This window comes from Pithys albifrons, chromosome 29 (genome assembly GCF_047495875.1).
Source record: "Pithys albifrons albifrons isolate INPA30051 chromosome 29, PitAlb_v1, whole genome shotgun sequence".
NCBI lineage: Eukaryota > Metazoa > Chordata > Aves > Passeriformes > Thamnophilidae > Pithys > Pithys albifrons.
This window is the reverse complement of record NC_092486.1, coordinates 1,278,475-1,288,469: the sequence shown is the minus strand read 5'-3', so window position 1 is coordinate 1,288,469 and position 9,995 is coordinate 1,278,475.

The following is a 9,995-nucleotide window of genomic DNA, read 5'->3' as shown; positions in this document are numbered from 1 at the left end:
TTGTGTGGGAGAAGAGTCCAACCCCCCCTGGGTCCAACCTCCTGTCAGGGAGTTCCAGACAGTGCTGAGGTGCCCCCTGAGCCTCCTCTTCTCCAGGCTGAACCCCCCCAGCTCCCTCAGCCTCTCCCCACAGGGCTGGGGCTCCAGGCCCTTCTCCAGCCTCGTTGCTCTTCTCTGGAATTGCTGCAGCCCCTCAATGTCCTTCCCAACCTGAGGGCCCAGCACTGGGCCCAGCACTCGAGGTGTGGCCTCACCAGGGCTGGGCACAGGGACAGGGGCACTGCCCTGGTGCTGCTGCCACACTGCCCCTGAGCCAGGCCAGGGTCCCACTGGCCTTCTTGGCCACCTGGGCACTCCTGGGCACACCTGGACACCCCTGGGCACAGTTCACAGAAAGAATGAAAGAGATCACAGACTATTCAGAGATCCCCAAGGATCATCGAGTCCAGCTCTTCAGTCAATGGCCCACACAGGGGATTGAACCCATGACCTTGGCATTATACAACCAAGTTTTAACCAACTGAGCTAATCAGTTGGACACTCCTGTGTACCCCTGGGCAAACCTGGGCACCCCTGGCCACCCCTGTGTACCCCTGGGCAAACCTGGGCACACCTGGCCACCCCTGGGTACACCTGAGCACCTCTGGGCACCCCTGGCCACTCCTGGGCACCCCTGGGTACCCCTGGGCACACCTGGCCACCCCTGGGTACACCTGAGCACCTCTGGGCAAACCTGGGCATCCCTGGGCACCCCTGGGTACCCCTGGGTACACCTGAGCACCTCTGGGCACACCTGGCCAGCCCTGGGTACACCTGAGCACCTCTGGGCACCCCTGGGCACCCCTGTGTACCCCTGGGCAAACCTGGCCACCCCTGCATACACCTGAGCACCTCTGGACACCCCTGGGTACCCCTGAGCACCCCTGAGCACCCCTGGGCACACACAGCTCATGTTCATCTCCTGCCAACCCAGACTCTCACGTCCTGTTCTTCCTGTCCCTTCTCCACCCCTGTGATGGGAAGCAGAGCCTGTTGGCACCTTGAGGTGCTCTGAGATCTGCCCTGAGCACAGGGGAGGGGGTTGAGAGCAGCACACTGAGCATCATCCCCGGGTGAACACACCGAGGGCTCAGCCAGGCTGTGCCACTCAGCCCAGACAAGCCAAGCTCTTTACCCCCAGTCCTGCCAGGGGCTTGTTCCGTGCCCTCCGTGCGCTGAACTGCCATCGGTGCCCCACGGGACCCCCCGCCCTGCCAGGCTGCTCCCAGGAAAACAGGGATGTGCAGCAGGATTGAAATCCCATTCCAGGCTCCCCCAAGCCCTGCCCCAAATTCTGGGGGTGCCAATTAAAAGTGAGGCAGTGCCAGAGGGTGGGAGTGTTTGTGCCCCCCTTCCAGGTGTTAAACAGGGCACAGCAGGGGCTGATCTCGCACAACCAGAGTCTGGAAAGAGGGAGATTGATTAAAAATTCTCCAATTAACCTCTGTTTTCACTGTCTCCAGTGTTAATACACTTCAAGTAGTACCTGAGACAGAGTAGACTCTGGATCCACACGCCACTAAAATGGTCTCAAACTGATGTGCCAATTAATCCCCAAACAATCCAGGTATCCATGAGACAGTTTTCCTGCTGCACAGACACTTGTATGGAGTTGTTGCCTCTGGACCCTCATTTTTCCTTCTTCTTGTGAGTTGTATTTTTTTAAAACCTGCTAAGAAAAGTCACATCTTCTGGCACTCATTAAATTTGGAGAGCAATTAATCCCTCAGTCTGTTGGGCTTGGATGGAATCAAGAGTTTCCCAGGTGAGGGTTCAGCAGCTGCCCTTGAACTGAGGGGTTGGCAGTGCTTGATCAGATTCCTGACAGTGCTGACCAGTCCACAAAGATCCCAAAAAATGAGGTTGCAAGAGGGACAGACCATATTTGGAATTTTTGCTGCAGCTGAAGCTGAAATTAATGAGACATTGGAGAGAGTTTCTCTTTAAAAAGGAGAGAAAAGACAAAATTTGATCCTCAGCTGCACAGAATCAAAGCAGAGAGAGGCTGCTGAAAACCAGAAATCTCCCAGTGTAATTCCAGGCTCCAAGTTACAGAAACTGGAATAAAATACTTTTTAATCTTTGCTTTTTTAAGGCTGCACTTAAACAGTATTTCTTATTAAATCAATCTTTTCTACTGTTACATACAACCTGCTTTCCCTTTCTGATTCCAACCCTAAGATCAAATAAACAGAGCAAATATTAGACAGGCTTGTCTGATTTATCCTCCTTTTTTATTGATGTGATTGCAAACTGTTGACTTTGCCATTAAAATCTCGTGCTGAGATAGCCACTAAAGCCACCAGAAAATATTCCACCTTTGCTTAGTACTCAAGATATCAGTTAAATAATTCCAAGTTATTAATCAAAATTGTCAGCAAAACAATTTCTTAGTGTTCAGATCTGATTTTTTCCTCATTGTTCTCAAACCCAATTTAGTCATTTTAGTAATTATTCCCAAGAATTTTGTTTCTTTGGGGCTGTGGGAGCTTTTCAATGGAGTTCTCATTAAAGAAAAGAATGTTCTTCCTCAAGGAGCTTGTTTGGCCCTGGAGCTGGCAGGGAAAGGGCACCAATTTTGGAGGTTTCTGTGAGGTTTTTGGGGGCTGTCTTGCTTTTGTCACTGTCCCTGGAGCTGCTCAGAGAGTTCCCTGCAGTTTGACACCCACATGGATACCAAAGCACCACCAAAGAACTGCGTGACAAGAGCAGGAATTTCAAAAATGTAAAATTCAAACTTTCTCTTGACCTCTTTGTGTCCATCTGTTCTGGGCAGGGAGTGTGATAAGAAGCCTGGGGAGTGCAAACTCCTGGGACTGAACAACCTTCCTCCTCCCTCTTCATTAGCCCTGCACTGCTCCCACTTTCTGTGGGGAGACCTCAAACAGCACCTGGTTTATTTCTGACCGTGTCTCACCAGGTTTGAGTTAACCCAGGACTGAATGAATAAATTGTGTGACCTTTAAGAGTATTCAGTTTTGAATGACCTTTTAGTATTAGAGGCTGCACATGGAGGCAGATCCTGAGCTCAGGGGAGGGGAGACAGATCTACAGATTCCCTGAGACACCTCCCATCCCATAAAGTTTATAAGGAAATAGCTATATATATATATATTAATATATATAAGTATAAAATTTTAATACATAGGTATAAAATTACTGCCCCTAGAAATATATGGGGGTTTTATTGCCTGTGCTGGTTCATTTTGAGGTTGAGCAGAAAAAAGATGAGTCCAGTACAGGATGCTGAAGGATTTGCTTTGCCTCATGCTGGGGTGGAAGAATCCCCTGTGTCTCACTCTCTGACTGCAGGACTGGGCTGTGAACTTGAGGGTGTGTTAGAAGTTTCCCAGCTCGGTGCCAGTCCCACCCAACCACTCTGGAAATGCAGCTCTCCCAAACATCTGCCCAGGGACTGGGCACACAGGGGGTTGGGACCCCCCAGAACAAGCAGCCTGCAGGGAATGTGCTGCTGTGACCCCCAGGCCACTGACAGGAGGGCCATGGCCAGCTTTTCCCAGCTCTTTTCTTTCTGTTTCAGTTCCCCAGGATAAATCCTTCAGGGATTTATCACTGTGTTGCCAAACCCCAGTTTATCCTCATTTATCTGCTCCCCGTGGCTGAGCCCTCGCTGTGCTGGTGCAGCACAGATGGGATGGACTCCCTTCCTGGGGCCTTTGGCCTCCTCAGCAGGAGAAAGGGCATTTCCAGGGGCAGTGCAGGTGCTTTGGGTGCCACCCTGTGTGATGCCACCCTTCTCCCTTGCCTGGAAGTGGCTGGGGAGGACCCACTGTGGGTTTCCCATGCAAAGCCATCAGTGTGCCAGGAGTTGGTGCCACACAGTTGGAGTAACTCCCTGCCCCTCTGGCTGCCCACTGGCTGCCCTTCTTCTCCCTCTTTCCTCTTCCTTGTTGCAACACATTTCTCACTCCTCTCCCACCACTCTTCCATTAAATACCATCTTTTCATCTTCCAGCACCACCAAAACCCAAATAGAGCCCATTTATGGACAGGGAATCCAGAGCAGGCAGGACCTGAGGCACACAGGAATAAGATGCAGGAATGGAAACTAATCTTAGTTATTCCACTGCAAGCTCATCACACTGTCAGTGTCACACTCCTCTTTATCTCCCATATCACACCCAACAGTTGCCTCATGCCAGAGCCATCTCCTGACAGGGACCTGTGGGGCATTTCTGCAATAATTTCCCCCCTGTCTTTTGGAGCTCCTCACGTCACATGCTGTGGTGGCTGCTGGAGCACGTCCCCTTGGCCCCCTCTGCTGCTTCCCTGCAGTCATGTGTGTGTCTGAGGTGTCCTGAGCAGCCTGGAACCGAAATCCTGGGCTTGCACAGCTCCTGGAAAGGATCTGGGATTGCTCAGGGTGAATTGAACAATTTCTCAGTGATCTGCCTTGCTGTGGGTTCAGAGTGTTCTGGTGGGACCCAAGGGCTGTGCCAGGGATGTGCCTCTCACCTCTCACCTCCTTCTCTGGGCAGTGGGATTTTATTCTGACTGATCCAGTGGTTCTGAGCTCTGATTAACGTCACCAAAGTCACCCTGTTCTTTGTCATTAGTGCTCTGTAACTGAGAGCAAAAGCCCTCGTGGGGTTTGACTTCTGTCTTGTTTTCTCAGAGGTTTCAGCACCAGCTTCCCCTGGGCTGCAGAGCAGATTCCTGGCGGGGGCAGGAATCTCCTCATCTCCTTCCTGGGCAGTGGATTTTATTCTGACTGATCCAGTGGTTCTGAGCTCTGATTAACGTCACCAAAGTCACTCCTGTTCTCCCACTGAACACACCCTGTTCTTTGTCATTAGTGCTCTGTAACTGAGAGCAAAAGCCCTCGTGGGGTTTGACTTTGTCTTGTTTTCTCAGAGGTTTCAGCACCAGCTTCCCCTGGGCTGCAGAGCAGATTCCTGGCAGGGGCAGGGGGGGACAGGATGGCTCTTGTGGAGAAGCAAAACATGGGATTTGAGTTCTGGGATGTGCTGGCTCTGCTGTCCCTGCCCTCTGCTCCCCTGGGCAAGTCATTCCATAAATGTTGTGCTGGGAAGGAGGGATGTGCCCCTGTGCCACCCTGGGGGCTCCTCAGAGTCAGGCATGTCCTGGGGGGCCAGGATTTATTTCTGAGCCATTTCACATCCAGGTGCCTGATTGTGCTGCTGACAATTAGACATAAATTAAAACTTAAATTTAAAGCTTAAATTAAAACTGCAAAGCTCTTTGGGAGCTCAGGATACTGGAAGTGCTTGGCAGTTTTCCTGTCTCACCTGCCTTAAATATGGGGATCTGGAATTGAAGTTCTCTAAGGAACATCCCCAGAATCTCCCCATGGATGTGAGTCCTGTCCTTGGGAAATCTGAAATTAAATGTTTTTACCTCCACAGTCCAGCCACAGTTTTACCTGTGATTTTTGTGTTCCTATCCAAGCAGGACAAGAAACTTGTAATATCCTCTCCCCTTCCAATATGTTATTTATTGAATTAATTTTTTCATCAAATATCTTTTTTTAACTATTAAAAATAAGAGAGGCAAAGGAATATTTTTCTTCAAGTTTCTCTAATCCAAAACAAATTCTGTTTCCATCTACTGAAACCTTAACCCCTGTAGGTTTAATTAGTGGAGTTTTCTGAGACACTTTTTTGGTAGTTTCCATCAAACACTTAGAGAAAAAAGAAAAATAGTTAGAAACAAAGAAACAATTTTTTCATATAAAAAAGTCTAATATATAATGACAATCTAATTTTTAAATATTAATTCAATTTCTGTGGACTGCAGGACCAAAATCCACCTGAGCGGGGACGTGGGGAAATAAAATGTGGCATTTTGTAACTAAGTGGAAACCTACTTAATAAAAATACTTTTTAATATTTTTATTATTATTATAATTATTAGTATATATATACTAATAGTATATATACTATAGTGTGTATATTTATTTATTTCTATTTCTATTTCTGTTTCTGTTTATATTTATATTTATATTTATATTTATATTTATATTTATTATATTTATATTTATATTTATATTTATAACATTTATATTTATAATATTTATATTTATATTTATTTATAGAGATTTATAGAGATATATAGAGATATAAATTCCCTGAGAAACAATTCCTGCCCAGGAGCCGCCGGACACCACCACTCATTATTTAAAGCAACATAAATTCCTTTTTCCAGGGAAAGGCTCCTCTGCCAGGCTGCTCCGAGCGCGGTGGTGGCAGCAGGTGTCCCTCCATCCCAAAGCCACCCCGAGGAGGTTTCAACACCCCTTCACATTCCTCCTCCTGGGCGCTTCCTGTGGCTCGGAGGAGCATCACACCCTTCGCATCTCGTGCATCCTCGACCTTGACCTGCTCCCTGCGCAGCTTTCAGCGCCTCCCGCATTCCTGCCCGGGCTCTGCCTCTTGGCACAGGAGGCCTGGGGGCATCGGCCTGGGGGAATTGGGGGGTGCCCGAGATTAGAGGCTATTTTGGAGCCCCACAATCTTCAGGGCTGACCCTTTGGGCAAAAGAGCCCTTCCTGCCATCTCTGCCAACCCCTGGGAGCTGCAAATGCCTCTCTTTGCTCCCCAGGATGATTTTCCCCTCCAGTTCTTACCACGGCACACGAATGGAGCATTTCCAGCCCCATTTCCACCACGAGGCAGATGAACAGGGAGGGTGAAGCAGGAATTGTTCAGTGTGGGGTGTGCTGGGTGTGCTGGGTGTGCTGGGTGTGCTGGGTGTGTTGGGTGTGCTGGATGTGCTGGGTGTGCTGGGTGTGCTGAGTGTGCTGGGTGTGCTGGGTGTGCTGGGTGTGCTGGGTGTGCTGGGTGTGCTCAGTGTGCTGGGTGTGCTGAGTGTGCTGGATGTGCTGGGTGTGCTGGGTGTGCTCAGTGTGCTGGGTGTGCTGAGTGTGCTGGATGTGCTGGGTGTGCTGGGTGTGCTGGGTGTGCTCAGTGTGCTGGGTGTGCTGGGTGTGCTGGGTGTGCTCAGTGTGCTCAGTGTGCTGGGTGTGCTGGGTGTGCTGGGTGTGCTGGGTGTGCTCAGTGTGCTGGGTGTGCTGAGTGTGCTGAATGTGCTGGGTGTGCTGAGTGTGCTGGATGTGCTGGGTGTGCTGAATGTGCTGGGTGTGCTGAGTGTGCTGGGTGTGCTGGGTGTGCTGGGTGTGCTCAGTGTGCTGGGTGTGCTGAATGTGCTGGGTGTGCTGGGTGTGCTGGGTGTGCTCAGTGTGCTGGGTGTGCTGAGTGTGCTGGATGTGCTGGGTGTGCTGAATGTGCTGGGTGTGCTGGGTGTGCTGGGTGTGCTCAGTGTGCTGGGTGTGCTGAGTGTGCTGGATGTGCTGGGTGTGCTGAATGTGCTGGGTGTGCTGAGTGTGCTGGGTGTGCTGGGTGTGCTGGGTGTGCTGAGTGTGCTGGGTGTGCTGGGTGTGCTGGGTGTGCTGGGTGTGCTGGGTGTGCTGGGTGTGCTGGGTGTGCTCAGTCTGCTGGGTGTGCTGGGTGTGCTGGGTGTGCTGAGTGTGCTGGGTGTGCTGGGCGTGCTGGGTGTGCTGAATGTGTTGGGTATGCTGGGTGTGCTCAGTGTGCTGGGTGTGCTCAGTGTGCTGGGTGTGCTCAGTGTGCTCAGTGTGCTGGATGTGCTGGGTGTGCTGGGTGTGCTGGGTGTGCTGGGTGTGCTGAGTGTGCTCAGTGTGCTGGGTGTGCTGGGTGTGCTGGGTGTGCTGGGTGTGCTGGGTGTGCTCAGTGTGCTGGATGTGCTGGGTGTGCTGGGTGTGCTCAGTGTGCTGGGTGTGCTGGGTGTGCTGGGTGTGCTGGGTGTGCTCAGTGTGCTGGGTGTGCTCAGTGTGCTCAGTGTGCTGGATGTGCTGGGTGTGCTGGGTGTGCTGGGTGTGCTGGGTGTGCTGAGTGTGCTCAGTGTGCTGGGTGTGCTGGGTGTGCTGGGTGTGCTCAGTGTGCTGAGTGTGCTGGGTGTGCTGGGTGTGCTGGATGTGTTGGGTGTGCTGGGTGTGCTGAGTGTGCTCAGTGTGCTGGGTGTGCTGAGTGTGCTGGGTGTGCTGAGTGTGCTGGGTGTGCTGGGTGTGCTGGGTGTGCTGAGTGTGCTGGGTGTGCTGGGTGTGCTGGGTGTGCTGGGTGTGCTGGGTGTGCTGGGTGTGCTGAGTGTGCTGGGTGTGCTGGGTGTGCTGGGTGTGCTGGGTGTGCTGAGTGTGCTCAGTGTGCTGGGTGTGCTGGGTGTGCTGGGTGTGCTCAGTGTGCTGGGTGTGCTCAGTGTGCTGGGTGTGCTGGGTGTGCTGGGTGTGCTCAGTGTGCTGGGTGTGCTCAGTGTGCTCAGTGTGTTGGGTGTGCTGGGTGTGCTGGGTGTGCTGGGTGTGCTGGGTGTGCTGGGTGTGTTGGGTGTGCTGGGTGTGCTGGGTGTGCTGGATGTGCTGGGTGTGCTGGGTGTGCTGAGTGTGCTGGGTGTGCTGAGTGTGCTGGGTGTGCTGGGTGTGCTCAGTGTGCTGGGTGTGCTTGGTGCTGGTCCCCACGGTTCAGTGCAGAGCCCTGGGCTTTCACCAGCACATTTTCTCATGCACAACTCCAAATGAGCTGGGGGGAAGAACACCAACTTCCCAGGAGTGAGGGCCAGGAGACCTTTGTGTAGCTCAGCCTTCCTGACGACTCCTGGGGCTGGTCCTGTGCAGGGCTAAGTTTGGACTCAGTGACTCTTGTGTCTCTTTTCCAATCAACATACTCATTGATTTGGTGGTTCTGTTGCACCTTTTATTGCTGATGAAACTGGCTCATTGTTTATGCCACAGATTAATCATGATTAAACAGTGATGTTTATGAATGTTCCCTCTCAGGTTATCTACTCAGCGTGGATTTTTTGAAAGCAATTCCTTCCCAGGATACTTTTTGTGGGGAGAAAAGGACAAAACTCTTCATTTTGGTGACACGAAATAAAGTCCTTCTGTCAAACAATTTAATTCAGAGAAAACAAGTCTGTGTTAAACCCATCAGGCTGCAGCCTAAGGAAGCAGGAGGCTGCTCCTGCATCACATGAACCCTCCGGATATTCCTGATCTGGCAGGATCTCAGTGGAATAAGTCGGGAGAGGCAGCAGGAGGTGCTTTGGGAGCCCTCGCTGCCATCGCTCACGGGGTTATCGCAGGGAGAGGAAACGCGAAGCACTTGGAATGTCTGAGCAGGGATTGTGCTCCCAACGAGCCCCGAAGCTCCGGCACTCCCGGGGCTTGGGAGATCCGGGGCAGGTCGCTGCTCACGCTGGTTTCACTGCCCAGGGCTGTGTCTGCAGTGGGTGACCCCGCGGGTTCCCAGCTCAGGGGGGTTCTGCAGCCCCGGGGTGGGGCGGGAGCTGCTCGGGCACTGCTGGAAGGATGCTGAGCCCGGGGCTCCCGGGATTCCGGGAGATAACCCAGGAAAGCGCTGCTGGCTCTCAAGGGGATTAACACAGTAAGAGAGAGAAGATTTCACTCAATGTCTCACTGAGGTCCAGGTGCTGCCCCAGAAATATGGAGAGATCCGGCTAAAAACCTGCTGAGGAGACCCTGTTAAACCCAAACCCTTGAGCTCTGAATCTCCCCAAAACCCCCAACCCCTCAGAGAGGAGCTCTGTGGTACCACAGCCCCCAGTGCAGCTGCTCTGCCAATTCTCTCCTTAATTCAATAATATCTGCGGGTTTGGATGAAATCAGTGCATTTCTGAAATGGGTTTTTAAACACTGAAAAAGAAAACATTTTGTAGGTATTTCCACTCTCAGGGTGAATCTCCTGGTTGTGACAACCCAAGGAGTTTCCTTCACAGGAGCCACTGCTGTGTTACCTCCAAGAGTTACCCCTAAGTCTGTTCTCATGGGGCTTTGGGGTGAACCTCCAGCAAAGACCAGACTGGGCTTTTCTCTCAAAGTTAATTAACAGAAGTGACCCAAAATGCACCAAAATCTCCCAAACTTTTCTGGGCTTGGCTCTGCA